The 14,669-nt window shown below is 39.4% G+C and overlaps 1 non-coding gene across 1 annotated transcript; it reads left to right on the top strand.

The window, feature by feature from the left end:
- The first annotated feature begins 491 nt into the window (after window positions 1-491).
- On the top strand, window positions 492-563 carry TRNAR-CCG (transfer RNA arginine (anticodon CCG)). Its single transcript has one exon. It is a non-coding gene; the product is annotated as a tRNA-Arg (tRNA).
- The last annotated feature ends 14,106 nt before the right edge of the window (window positions 564-14,669 follow it).

Below are 14,669 nucleotides of genomic sequence, written 5' to 3'. Positions count from 1 at the left end.
ATGAAAGTGTCTCCTGCTGGATTTAATTCTTTTAGGCTAAAATCAAGTGAAACTGACATTTTATAGGTCAAAAATGGTCTACTGTAAGAAATTTTACTTGTTTCTCTTTATCTCTTCCCCAGAATTCCCATGATCTCTCTCTCACTCTCACTCTCTCTCTCACACACACACACTCATACCCCTTCCTTTCAAGCAGTAACTGGTAACTAGAAGAACAGTCTGCTTTCCATTTCTGTTTCATAGCCTCTTCCCTTTCTGTTTAATATCGTCCCAAATTAATCCCCAGATTATTTTGTTTGTAAGCAAGTGTGTACGTTAGTCACTCAGTCGTGACTAAATGACTAACCATGGGCTTGGTGGTCTAGTGGTTAAGATTCGGTGCTCTCACCGCCACAGCCCGGGTTCGATTCCCGGTCAGGGAAGCCTTTCTTCTTCCTCTCCGCCTGCCACCTGCCGATGTCCTCGCCGGCGACCCTCCCACCCTTTGGGCTTCCCTGGTGGCTCAGAGGTTAAAGCGTCTGCCTCCGATGCAGGAGACCTGGGTTCGATCCCTGGGTTGGGAAGATCCCCTGGAGAAGGAAATGTCAACCCCCTCCAGTATTCTTGCCTGGAGAATCCCATGGACGGAGAAGCCTAGTAGGTTACCGTCCACGGGGTTGCAAAGAGTCGGACACGACTGAGCGACTTCACCTTCACCTTCAATCCCTCTATCATTGGGGCCCAGTTACTGGGGAAATAATATCAATTCTGGGACCATTAACAGTTAAATTTTTTTATCCTGAGACAGAGATGTCTAGCTTAGGAAAGCATCCTCAAATGTAGCAGAAACTGTGACATACTGTTATCCTAGTTTTATTATTGACCTAGCGTTTGTTAGATATATCTGCTCTACTAGAGAAGCCCTTCAATAAGAAAAAAATAATAGTGGTGATGAAAGCTCAAAATAGCTTGCCTCTGATCATTAGAAGGAACCAATGTAACACAGACATACTCCAGAGAATAGTACCAACAACCATGAATCAAAATTCTCAGGTGAGACTAGGTCACAGGGCTAGCTTAGCATTTTGGATGAAGAAGTTCAGACTACCCTCCTGAACTTCCAATGAATACATTTTGAAAAATTCAGAAAGGACAGAGAAAAGTGCTTTGTTACAAAGCAGGGCTCCCAAGAACAGTAGACATGCCAAGCCAGGGCAGATGCATCAATCAATCAATTAACAGCTCAGTATCTTAGAAGTAGATTTTATAAGAGACACTAGGGATAGAATATAAATATGATACAGTCTCAACCATTAAGGAGGTTATATTCTAGTAGGAGAAAAAGAAGAGGAAAACCAAAAAAACCATGAGAGCCTCACAGCCATGGTATGAAGTAGGATGGTCTGTTGTGTTCAGGCTGGTCAGAGCAGGCTTCACTGCTCTGGAGGATTATGAGATTGATCAGGAGGAGGATTATCTGAGATTGCTCTTGGTGAGGGAGAAAACTCCTGAGCGTCCCTTGGACAGCAGGGAGATCAAACCAGCCAATTTTAAAGGAAATCAATCCTGAATATTCATTGGAAGGACTTATGCTAAAGCTGAAGCTCCAATACTTTGGCCACATGATGTGAAGAGCTGATTCATTGGAAAAGACCTTGATGCTGCAAAAGATTGAGGGCAGGAGAAGAAGGGTATGACAGAGGATGAGATAGTTAGATAGCATCACAGACTTAGTGGAGATGAATCTGAGCAAATTCTGGGAGACAGTGAAGGCCAGGAAAGCCTGGTGTGCTGCAGTCTATGGGGTCACACAGAGTCGGATATGACTTTGCAACTGAACAACAACATACAAGGAGAGAAGACATCATAGGCAAAATGAACAGCACATAGTAGCATTTAGAAGGCCAAGAGGATCATACTGGAAAAAGCAAGAAATACAAAATTGAGACTTACGGAAAAAATGGGTTACAGAAAAGATAAACTAGGGCGATGAAGGAAAAAGTGGAGATTCGGGAACTTGAAAATACAGTGCGTGTGCTAAGTCCCTTCAGTCATGTCCAACTCTTTGTGACTCTATGTCCTGTAGCTGGCCAGGCTCCTCTGTCCATGGGATTTTCCTGGCAAGAATGCTGGAGTGGGTAGCCATTTTCACCTCCAGGAGATCCTCCCAGCCTAGGGATGGAACCCCTGTCTCCTGTGTCTCTTGCATTGGCACTTTACCACTCCACCACCAGGGAATGCATACATTGGCTTAAAATTGGCATAAGATGGGCACACTTCCAAATGATGACAGGTGGTCAGTATGTCTATAATTCTGGATTTTCGCATCTTCTTGTCTTTCATTCCCCTTTTCCCCCACCCCTCACTTTGCTAGATATCTCTGTAGCTAGTCTACATGGCACTGTGGCATGGTTAAACAGCTGGGGCTTTGAGAGAGGAACTGGTGTTAATCACAGACTGTTGTACATGACTTCAGGAGTTACACCAAAGACATTTCTTGGATGCCCCCAAAGCTGCTGGTCATGCTCTTACTCCAGCCTGATTTTGCCCGTTCTTGAAGTGACCAAAAGGAGTAAATCTGCTGGTGAATTCTAGTCAAGGAAAAATTGGAAAAAGAAGGGTATTGGTAATATTTCTTTAGATGCAGAGAGAGAAATGAATTGAGTAAACCTTTTGTCATCTATAGAAACAATAGAACTTATTAATAGTCTTATACTTTAAAACAGTCTCTGTTTACACAATGTTTATGCCTATTCTCATGGATCACCTAAGACATACTGAGTTGATGCTGGAAAGTGCATTCAAAATAGAGATAAGTGCTGTAGTGAGGAGGTAGAGCTCAGCTTTATTCCATAAACATGATGTATTTCCTAAGTAAATAATTGTTTATCATTATAAAAATTATTATCATAATAGCTCATGTACAAATGTTGCCATTAAAGAATTAAGAAAATATCTCTATAACATCCATGTTATATATTTTATAGAATATTTATACATGTATTTGCACATATGTGCACATGCACACATACCCACATGGACACGTGCACACACACACACACACACACTGAACATACTTTAGAAAAGAGCCAAACCCCTTTATCACAAATTTTCCAACAGAATAAACAATCTTGAATATAATGCAGAGCTTGCCAAGTCCTGTCAGAAAGCTCTTGTGGCTCAACGCAATTCTCGGATGGCAAAGAACCACTAAAATAACCCCTTCACTCAGACTCTTGTGATTCCCTGCAGGGAGCTTTCATTGCAGTTGTCAGTGTGAAAAAGCAATCAATTTTAGTATATAGATACAGGAAGTGAAGGCTTTTGAGTATATGTGTGTGTGTGTGCTTCTGTGTGTGTGTGCTCCCTTGAATATATATGTATATAGAGGGACAGTTAAGGTCTTTGTTCTAATAAAACATATATGATTAATTGGGAGAAATGGTCTGTTAGGATTTTGGTGTCTTCTTTTTCACTCTAATAGAGTTCAAAACAATTTTTATTAGAGCTAATAAAGATTTCTGTATATAAGGAAGATTTCTGTAATATAACTTATTTCTGTATAGGTTATATTAATGCATTTTTAGTGTACATTCCATAGGATTAAATAGTCATACTTCCCTTGTGGCTCAGCTGGTAAAGAATCTGCCTGCAATGTGGGAGACCTGGGTTTGATCTCTGAGTTGGGAAGATCCCCTAGAGAAGGAAAAGGTTACCCACTTCAGTATTCTGGCCTGGAGAATTCCATGGACTGTATAGTCATGGGGTTGCAAAAGAGTTGGACAGGAAAGAGCAACTTTCAAATGATAGGATATAATTTATTAGGAGATTATGAAGTAAATTAAGAGAGTTGTGACCAGCATTTTACAAAGTGAAGTGGAACAGAACAGCAAACTATGAGAAACTATATTTCGTGTATGGTAAGTGTGAGTATTATTTTGTGAAACGTTTGTCTGAGTATGTGTATGTGTGTATTAGACCATAATTTCCACTTACAATGTGGACTTTTTTAAAGTAACATTTTAAAAATGTTAAAATTTTCTGAGATATTAGTTGGCCTTGGCTGACATAACAAAATACCCTCAACTGGGTGGTTTAAACAACATGAGTTAATTTTCCTACAGTGCTAGAGGCTGGAAGTCAGAGATCAGAGTGCTGGCATTGTTGAATCCTGATAAGAACTCTCTCTGGCTTGCAGACAGCTGCCTTCTTCACATGGTGAGGAAAGAGAATAAGCTTTTTGGTATCTTTTTAGAAGAGCACTAATTCTATCATGAGAGCTCATTTTCATGACCTTATATAAACCTGATTACTTCCCAAGGCCTCTTCTCCAAAAGCCATCATATTGGGATTAAGGCTTCAGCACAAAAAAATTTGGAAGGACACGATGCTTTCGAATTGTGGTGCTGAAGACTCCTCACAGTCCACTGGACAGAAAGAAGATTGAACCAGTCAATTCTAAAGGAAATCAACCCTGAATATTCATTTGAAGTACTGTTGCTGAAGCTCCAATTCTTTGGCCATCTGATGTGAAGAGCTGACTCATTGGAAAAGACCCCATTGCTGGGAAAGATTGAGGGCAGGAGAAGGTGACAGAGGATGAGATGATTAGATAGCATCACTGACTCAATGGACATGATTTTGATCAAACTCTGGGAGATAGGAGAGGACAGAGGAGCCTGGTGTGCTGCAGTCCATGGGGTAGCAGAGTCAGACACGACTTAGCAACTGAACGACAACAACAAAATTCAGTCCACAGCACTAACATAGAGTTTATACCTTAAATCTTCAGTTTACAGTGTTCTCAAACTGGAGACAGTGAACTCAAAGGGAAGTATTGGATGTATTTTATCTTTATACCCTCCACAGCCCCAGGAGTGTCATACACTTACTGGAAGATCACAAAATAGTTATCAAACTAATGCTGAGAGCTCCAGATGCTTGCATATAAAAGGATAATAAAAATAATAATTTGCATGGATATAGTAGTCACTACTTTTCAGAGTGCTTTCCATCAGTCATCTCAGTGATAATTCAGAACTATTTTTTTGGAAGGAAGCATGGAGAATGTTGCATTAGTAAGTTTAATTATTTCTTAAGCTTGCTCCACATTACAGTGGTACACAAATAAGACATTATTTAAGTAGACCCTAATATTTGTGTTAGGGAAGGACCCAGGTTTTATGGGGGCTGGGGCTTGCAGAATTTTGGAGAATTTCATTAAGAGCAAGGATACAAAATGATGGGTAGAAAGCTAAGTGCAACAATGAATATTTATTTAAAAGGAAAAAATAAATTGCAAAACTTAAAATTTGACAAATACATAGTTTCCAAATGTGTACTAATAAAATATTGAAACAAAATGGGTGTTTGTAGATTAACCTGTATCCTGTAATTTTGCTTACCTTACTTATTATAATAGAGCTAGTATTTTTTATTTTTGTAGATTCCTTAGGATTTTCTACATATACCAAGTATCTTTTTTGAAAAAAAAAATTTTTTTTCCCAACATGAGTGACTTTTAAATTATTGTTATTATTTTGCCTTGTTTCACTGGCTAGGATTTTCAGGAAAATATTGAATAAATGTGCTGAGAGTGCCATATTCTAAATAATTTGCTTTATTCCAAAATTACAGGTAAAATAACCAGTTATTCACCACTGAGTATTCTACTGGTGATTTTTTTTTTTTGCAGATTATCTTTTAGGTTGAAGAAATTCATTTCTATCTATAGTTTGTGGAGAGTTCCATCAGAAATGGAACTTAGCCATTTGTTTTTTGCATTTATTGAATTTATCATTTCAGCAATTTGATTATTGTGTGTCTTGGCATGTTTTTTCTTCAAGTTTCTCCTGTTTGGGGTTCATTGAGTTAGATTGTGAGTTTAGTATTTTAATCAAATTTGGAAAGTTTTCATCCATTATTTTTTCGAATGCTGTGTTCAGTCTCTACCTCATTTTCAGCATTTTCTTCCCTTTTGTCTTTGATTTGGAAAGTTAGTATTGCTATGTCTGATATTTTCTTCTCCAATGGCTAATTTGCTGTTGATCCCATTTCATGTCTTTTTCCCCTTACAGATACAGTGTTTCACCTCTCTAGATGTATAATTTTTTATATAACTTCCATATATTTCCTCACGATGGTCATGATTTTATGTTCTTAAATATACAGAGTTTATTTATATTAACTGTTTTAATATTCCTGTCTGCTAATTTCATGTATGGAATTTTTCTGTGCATTTCTATTCTATAGTTTGATTTTTCTTCTGGTTATGAGTGATATTTTATTGTTTATGTTCATGTCTTGCAATCTTTTATTAGATACCTGGCATTGTGAATTTAGGTTGTTTGTTGATGGATTTTGATTATCTTTTAATGTTAGATTTTGTTCAGATCTGCAGTTAATCAATTATACTTTTTCAAGATTTAACCTTTGCTTTTTGGCATAGAGAACTCTTTAGTCTGAGATTAATTTAACTCTACTACCAAGGTGATGCCCTTCTCAGAATTCTACCCAATGACCATATATTATGAGGTCTTTCCACTCTGACTGATGTGAAAACGAACTATTTCCAGGCTTGTGTGAGCTCCAGAATCGTTTTGTCTATTCCTCTTTGGTATTTTCCCCCTGATCTCACATATTTTTTTCTTAGACATGTACTGACCAATACTCAGCTAAAGACTCAGTGGGATTCATCTGCTAAGCTACAAAGCTCTTTCTATACAGAGCTCCCTCTTTTTCATTACTTTGCTCTACAGTTTATAGCTGCCTTGAATGCTATCTCTGTCTTCTCAACTAGGCAATACTGATGATCTTTATTTGAGTTCTTCTTACTTGTTCCATGGACTGGAAACTGTCTCCTAGTAGTAAGCTGATGAAAATACAGGGCTCACCTTGTTTGTTTCTGATCTCTCAGGGATCCCACAGTTCTGTGCTGCTTGTTGTCCCATGTCTGAAAACTGTTTGTTCATATATCTGTCCATGTGTTTAGCTGTTAAAATTGGCAGAGTCGATCTGGTCTCTGTTGTTTCATCTAGTAAGAATTTGAAATCTACAGTATTATATTTAACATATTCATAGTATTCCATTTTAGCAATACATAAATTAACTAGTTACCTGTTGTTGGATATTTACTTTTTTCAATCATAAAATTATTATGCATAAATATTATGAAAATTATTATGCATACACATTTCTGCCTTTGTTTAAATTATTTTAGGTGAAATTTCTGGGTCAAAGGATATAAAAACAAAGACTTTTGTGAAAATTGTATAACTCTTACTTATTTCATTTAAAATAAGTGCTGAGATTCCTTAGAAACTAAGTAACAGTCTTCTTCAATATTCAGATTTTAAATAAACTTATATATAATACAAAGGAATGCACTAGGCCACCATAGAACCTTGTTGCCCAAAGAAGGTAAGTCAAATCATGTGAAAGCTAAATGAGCCTATAACTGAGCCCAGGGTTAGTAGAATGCATAGGTACAGATGTTGCTGGAGCAGGGTGAAGCTTCACTATAAGGACAGAATCTGTCTCTGAGGGAGTAGTAGGTGACACGTTCCCACTGGAATATCATTGGCTACAGGTCCCCATGAAGAAGCAGGAAGGAAGTGAGCCAACAACACTGCAGTTCATTCTTCCCAAAGCAACCAATAAGCCATTCCGTTTCCTGGGCCAGATAACATTGTGTAAAAAACACCAGCAGTTACACTGATTAAGGCCTCTCAATATAGAATAAAGTAAAGGAGGGAGTAGGAAATGTTTCTCATAAACAATGAGTTAATAGTTATCAGTAACTTACTATCTGGGGAAGGCAATGGCAACCCACTCCAGTGTTCTTGCCTGGAGAATCCCAAGGATGGAGGAGCCTGGTGGGCTGCCATCTATGGGGTCGCACAGAGTCAAACATGACTGAAGCGACTTAGCAGCTTAGCAGTAACTTACTATACACCAAGTAACATGTTTCACTAAATCCTCATCTTTAACCCTAAGCATCAGGTACCATTTTATAGGGTAAGCTGAAGGTCTGTATGAGGAGGACCTAAACTTTAAGTAGAGTTCACAGTATTTCTCAGAGTGTGGTTTTGCAGGCCACTTGAATCAGAACTTATGTAGCTTTTTAAACTGTAGTAGGGGTACAACTTCCAAAATGTGTGGGAAAATTAAACTTTTATAAAAGATTTTCATATAACTGGATTTAATTTCTGCTGAGAGCTATTGTTCCTGGTGATGATAGAAGAATTAATCTACTGACATTGGAATTCATGGATTATCCTGTCATTCTACCTTTTAGTTTACTCAGGGTTCTGTTCCACCTCCTTTTCCTGAAACTGTACCTGCCGGGAGCCAGCATGAGGAACCCCGCCCGTGGCAAAGGTCATGAGGAAGGAGGCTCAGCATACGCAAAGGTTGGATCGAACCTCAGGGGTCCCCCTGGAACTTCTCTAGCATCTACCCCCAAAAGCCAGAGTCTGCCTGCTTTACTGTGTTATGCTTTCCACCTACTCTTCTGACATTAACAGGAGGCTGTCCCTCCACCACCTTTTCCTGGAAAAAGTTAATTTAGAGCTTTTAGATAATAAATCTCCTGGGCAAAATAAGAGTGTTTCAATCCAAAAACCCCTCTGATGGCTTTCTAACCTGCCTGCCAGACTCTTACAGCTGTGCATGTGATTGTTTGCGGCCTCCCAACTGCCAGAGGCACAGGAAGCTTAAAACATCCTAGGAATGTAGGGGCTTCTGAGGAGTCAAAATCATTAGAATAGGACTGATTAAGGGTTTCATTTGTTGAGCCAATGCTTGCTGCCAAGTTTTCATATCTCTTATTTGTTGATATAGTTGGTATGTAGAAAAAACAGGTAGTAGCCCTGGTATTAGCAGCATTAGATCTTTGAGTTAAGTACTTTCTTTGTTATAACCCACTGCACCTCTGTTCTACAGGAATGTAACTTTATTTAGTACTTTGAGGGTGATGCAGATTAAAGAAAAAGACTTCAAGAGAAAAAGAGTTTTCTGGTTGATAGATCTTTATCTAGGAAAAGAGCATAAAAATGTTAACAGGACCCCTGGCCAGAAGATGATATAAAACCACCTGGGACCTTTTGTATATGGGAAGGTATGAAAGAGGAAAGCCTGGTCTCAATAAGGGTCAGGACTGCAGCCCCTGCATAACTCTGCATATTCCATTATTTCTTTATGTATAACTTGGGGTATATAAGCTGCTTTTAAAAATAAAGTTGTGGGTCTGGCACTGATGCTTGGCTCCCCCATGTCGTTCTTTTCTCCCTTTTCTGGCTGAATTCCCATCTGGAGCGTGGAGGCTCACCATGTATACCTATTTGCCCTGGCTTCTCAGACCCACGTGAGAGGGAGCCCAAGGCGGGCACCCTCCGCTATTCCAGCAGGCGCCAGTGGCCTACGTAGACGGTGCAAGTTCCTTGTCTTGGAACTTTGTTGGTTTTCCATGTAAACCAAGTTATTCAGCCTCTTTTCTCCACTAATTTTCCTACTCCACTATTCTTTCCTAATCTCTCTTTATATTTCTAAATAAATAAGTTTTTCCTTGCCGACTCCATCACTGCTTCGAATTCCCTGGATCCACTGGGGCTGGACCCCAGCATGTACCTAAATTCCAAACTTATTTAATGGTTTCAGAGCATCAGAGGTTTGGACTAAGTTGTCCTCCCAGCTCCTTGATCTTTACTGACCAGGAATTTCACATTCACACCTAATTCTGTTCTCCAGCTTAAGGCTCCTTTGCCTCTAGTTGGGTAAGCTACATCTTTTCTTGGATTCAGGTTGGGTGGGAAAATGGGATGTTATCTGATTCTTCCTCAAATCTATTGCCTATGGTATGGGTCACATATTTTGACGTTCACCATAAACCTTTTTCCTCCTTTCAAAGTTGTAGGCTCTATGGAATTAAAAGTTGACTCTAAAATTTTCTTTTGAAAGTTTGCTTTGAAAAGTAATTTCTAATAATAAGACATTTGTTTTTATTATTTTTTTTTGTCCTGAAGTCATGCAGCTTCTGACTGAATAAGAGAAGAGCAAAAAGAAAATTTAGTAATCAGATGAAAAACAGGGAGATAAACCTCAGTTCTTATCTAAAAACATTAGTCTATTTTGTGAAAATACAGAAGAATATTTTGAATCAAAACCTCTGGCCCTGGTGCCTGGGAATCAACATTGTAGCTGGTTCCTCAGTTTGGACACTGATCTCAGATGGATTCCAGAGGATTTTGAGGAGACTGGAGATGATCTAGTAGTGTCATCTGCCATGACAACTTGGCTGCTCAGACTAGACATAAAATTTGGGTTTGTTAGAATGCATGTGGTAGAAAATCAAGGTGCCTTCCATAAAGTATTTTGTTTTTTACCCTTATTTCTGTAATTTTTCCTGGAGCTTTACTTTCTTCCTCTGTATATTCAGTCTCATTTACCCAAGATTCCACCTCATCCTTCTCTTAAATGTGGGTAGGGGGTGTGAATGGGGTGGAAAAATGAATAGTTATTGGACATCTATGATGTTCCTGAAACTTTATATGGTCTCAGTTAATCTGCCTAACATCCAGTTAATTCTCAGAAAGGTTAAGTAAATTGCTCAAGATTGCACAGGTAGCAGGTGGCAGATCTGGGATTAAAATATGAGCCCATCTGGTATCAAAACTGGGCTTTAATTACTTTACTTTGCTGTTCTCCTTGACAGAGGTGTTAGTGATTCCCCTGATTCCCTCATCATCAACATCTCTCCTACTTCCCAGCCACATGGAAGGCCTAATCCTCACTTTTTCTTTTTCCTGTACTAATTATCAGACTAATCTGTAAAAGAAATTTTATATGATGAATAGATTCAGAAGATTGGATCCAGTAGACAGAGTGCCTGAAGAATTATGGACAGAGGTTCATAACACTGTACAGGAGGTAGTGACCAAAACCATCCCCAAGAAAAAGAAATGCAAGAAGGCAAAGTGGTTGCCTTGAGGAGGCTTTACAAATAGCTGAGGAAGGAAGAAAAGTGAAAGGCAAGGGAGAAAGGGAAAGATATATCCAACTGAATGCAGAGTTCCAGAGAATAGCAAGGAGAGATAAGAAAGCTTTCTTGAGTGAACAATGTAAATAAATAAAGGAAAACAATAGAATGCAAAAGTCTAGAGATCTCTTCAAGAAATTTGGAGATATCAAGGGAACATTCCATGCAAGGTTGGGCACAGTAAAGGGCAGAAGCAGTAAAGATCTATCTAACAGAAGCAGAAAAGATTAAGAAGAAGTGGCAAGAATTCACAGAAGAACTGTCCAAGAAAAGGTCTTAATGACTTGGAGAACCACGATGGTGTGATCACTCACATAGAGCCAGACATCCTAGAGTGTCAAGTGGGCCTTAGGAAGCATTATTACGAATGAAGCTAGTGGAGGCGATGGAGTTCCAGCTGAGCTATTTCAAATCCTAAAATATGATGCTGTTAAAGTGCTGCACTCAAATTTGGAACTTAGCAGCGGCCACAGGAATGGAAAAAGTCAGTTTTCATTCCAATCCCAAAGAAAGGCAATGCCAAAGAATGTTCAAACTACCATACAATTATGCTCATTTCACATACTAGCAAGATTGCACTCAAAATCCTTCAAACTAGGCTTCAACAGGACATGAACCAATAACTTCCAGATGCACAAGCAGGTTTAGAAGAAGCAATTCTTTGGATCATAAAGTAAGGGAATTCCACAGAAAACATCTATTTCTGCTTCATTGAGTGCACTAAAGCCTTTGACTGTGTGGATCATAACAAACTGTGGAAAATTCTTAAAAGAGATGAGAGTACCAAACCTTATCTGTCTCCTGAGAAACCTATAGACAGGTCAAGAAGCAACAGTTAGAACCAGACATGAAACAATTGACTGGTCAAAATTGGAAAAGGTGTACTACAAGGCTGTATACTGTCACCCTGCTTATCTAACTGATATGCAGACTACATCATGCAAAATGCTGAGCTGTATGAAGCACAAGCAGGAATCAAGGTTGCCGGGAGAAATATCAATAACCTCAGATATGCACATGATATTACCCTAATGGAGAAAGGGAAGAGGAACTAAAGAGCCTCTATGAGGGTGAAAGAGGAGAGTGAAAAAGCTGGCTTAAAACTCAGTATTCAGAAAACGAAGATCATGGCATCTGGTCCCATCACTTCATAGCAGATAGAAGGGGGAAAGTGAAAACAGTGACAGATTTTATATTCTTGGGCTCCAGAATCACTGTGGATGGTGACTGAAGCCATGAAATTAAGATGCTCTTTCCTTGGAAGAAACGCTATGACAAATCTAGACAGCATATTAAAAAGCAAAGACATCACTTTAGTGTCAAAGGTCCATATAGTCAAAGCTACGGTTTTTCCCAGTAGTTGTGTGCAGATGTGAGAGCTGGACCATAAAGAAGGCTGAGCATTGAAGAATAGATGATTTCAAAAGGTGGTGCTGAAGAAGACTCTTGAGAGTCCCTTGGGCAGCAAGGCGATCAAACCAGTCAATTCAAAAGGAAATCGGTACTGAATATTCATTGGAAGGACTGTTGCTGAAGCTGAAGCTCCAATACCTTGGCCACTTGATGTGAAGAGCTGACTCCTTGGAAAAAAACCCTGATGCTGGGAAAGATTAAGGGCAAGAGGAGAAGGGAGTGACAGAGGATGAAATAGTTGGATGGTATCATCAACTCAATGGAGATAAGTTTGAACAAGCTTCAAGAGATAGTGAAGAACAAGGAAGTCTGGCATGCTGCAGCCCATGGGGTCTCTAAGAGTCAGACACTATTGAGCAACTGAACAACAATTTCCTTTTCTGTTTTAGATTTCCAATAATAGTGCCTTTGTTTATATGACAATTTTGTTTTTAATATAAATTTATTTATTTTAATTGGAGGCTAATTACTCCACAATATTGCATTGGCTTTGCCTTACATCTACATGAATCTGCCATGGGTGCACACGTGTTCTCCATCCTGAACCCCCCTCCCACCTCTCTCCCCATACCATCCCTCTGGGTCATCCCAGTGCACCAGCCCTGAGCATCCTGTATCATGCATTGAACCTGAACTGACAATTCATTTCACATATGATATTATACATGTTTCAATGCCTATATGACAATTTATAAAGTGCTCTGTAAAACTGTGATTTGAGTCATCTTAATTAAACCTGATGTGGGTTTGAAGCTCCCATTAACACTTGTGTGGACTGTTAAACTCTGAGATCCCCACAGTTCTCTTCTTTTGACTTCTGTGTTAGGATCCATTTCACAGAGTTTTATAAAACACAGTACTTCTTCATCTGAATGAACTACTTCAGTTCTAAGGTGTCTAAAGTTTCCCTTTGTGTTATCTTTCTTAATGACATTTAGATTCAGAGTGGTTGAATTACGAATTGTCAAGAGAAGACACAGGACATGTATAGGAGAAGTGAGGGGACAAATTTCCAGAGAGAAGGAGAAGGTACAGGGTCAGTTGTTAAATGCCTTTTGTCCTGACGGCTCTTTCAGGTCCCCTGAAGCCCAGGATCCTCTAATGTACAGCCTCTACTGAGACCTCTTTCCTGGTCTCAGGTAAATCTGAGTGTCTGCATTCAAGGGCTCTCCAGCCTGTGTAGCCTGTTGTGCTTAGGATCTTGTCTTTTTTTGCCTTTACATCCCTGGAAAGTGTAAGTGATGCACTCCAGGGTATTATATTATTATAATATCATTATATTTAAATATATATATATCAAAAGCATTTCCCCCTTAATAAATAAAGGAAAGTGAGAATTCATTTATTCTTTGAAGACATTAAATCTATAAACTGGGAGTGCTGTTAACATGAAACTCTTCCTCTGGAGCCCCACTTAAGTGGACAGCATAGATTGTGCTGTGGCAGTATTCAAACTTGGCAATAAAAATGATCTCAGTCTCTTGGTTTTAGACAACCCCATGTTATATTACTGTTTGGGCTTCCTTGTTGGCCCAGATGGTAAAGAATCAGCCTGCAGTGCTGGAGACACAGGTTCAATCTCTGCATCAGGGAGATTCCCTGGAGAAGGGAATGGCAACCCCCTATAGTATTCTTGCCTGGAGAATTCCACGGACAGAGGAGCCTGGCAGACTACAGTCCATGGGATTGCACAGAGTTGGACATGACTGAAGCAACTTAGCACAGCACACACATTCAGACAGCCCACATTTCAGCTTTCTGTGACTCCTCTTCTCCTATCCTACTTGAAATCTATCTGGATTCGAGAGGACTTATGTGTCCTTATGGTCATGGGATAAGAGATTGTGTTCTCCCTGGGTTCTGGGCAATACCCTTCATCCCTCCTCATTGTAGATAGATACCCTTATGGAATAACCTGCAGAAGTCTGTCTGAAGCTAGGGATACTTTTCTGGTCTCTTGCTGTGTTCAAGGCACCATGATCTTCCACGTGTAGAAGTGGCTCTATATGAATGCTTGGTGGTATTGCTGGTCCTCAGCAGTGTCAGCAATGATGTCCCCTCATTTCTCATCTCACCCTAGCAGATCTTCTGGCTTTCGACTCATTTACATCATAGCAGAATTTCTAAATATCTGACAAGCTTCACAGAGGAAGACTCAGAAGGTTCTCTTCCTTGCCCCTGTTTTTGTGCCTAAGTGTCGCATCACAGTTTCTCATTTGTATCAGATATCTGTTGAGGTCCT

The sequence above is a fragment of the Capricornis sumatraensis genome, chromosome 7, assembly GCF_032405125.1.
Source record: "Capricornis sumatraensis isolate serow.1 chromosome 7, serow.2, whole genome shotgun sequence".
Taxonomy (NCBI): Eukaryota; Metazoa; Chordata; class Mammalia; order Artiodactyla; family Bovidae; genus Capricornis; species Capricornis sumatraensis.
The sequence above is the reverse complement of the archived record's forward strand: the minus strand, read 5'-3'. Positions and strand labels throughout refer to the sequence as shown.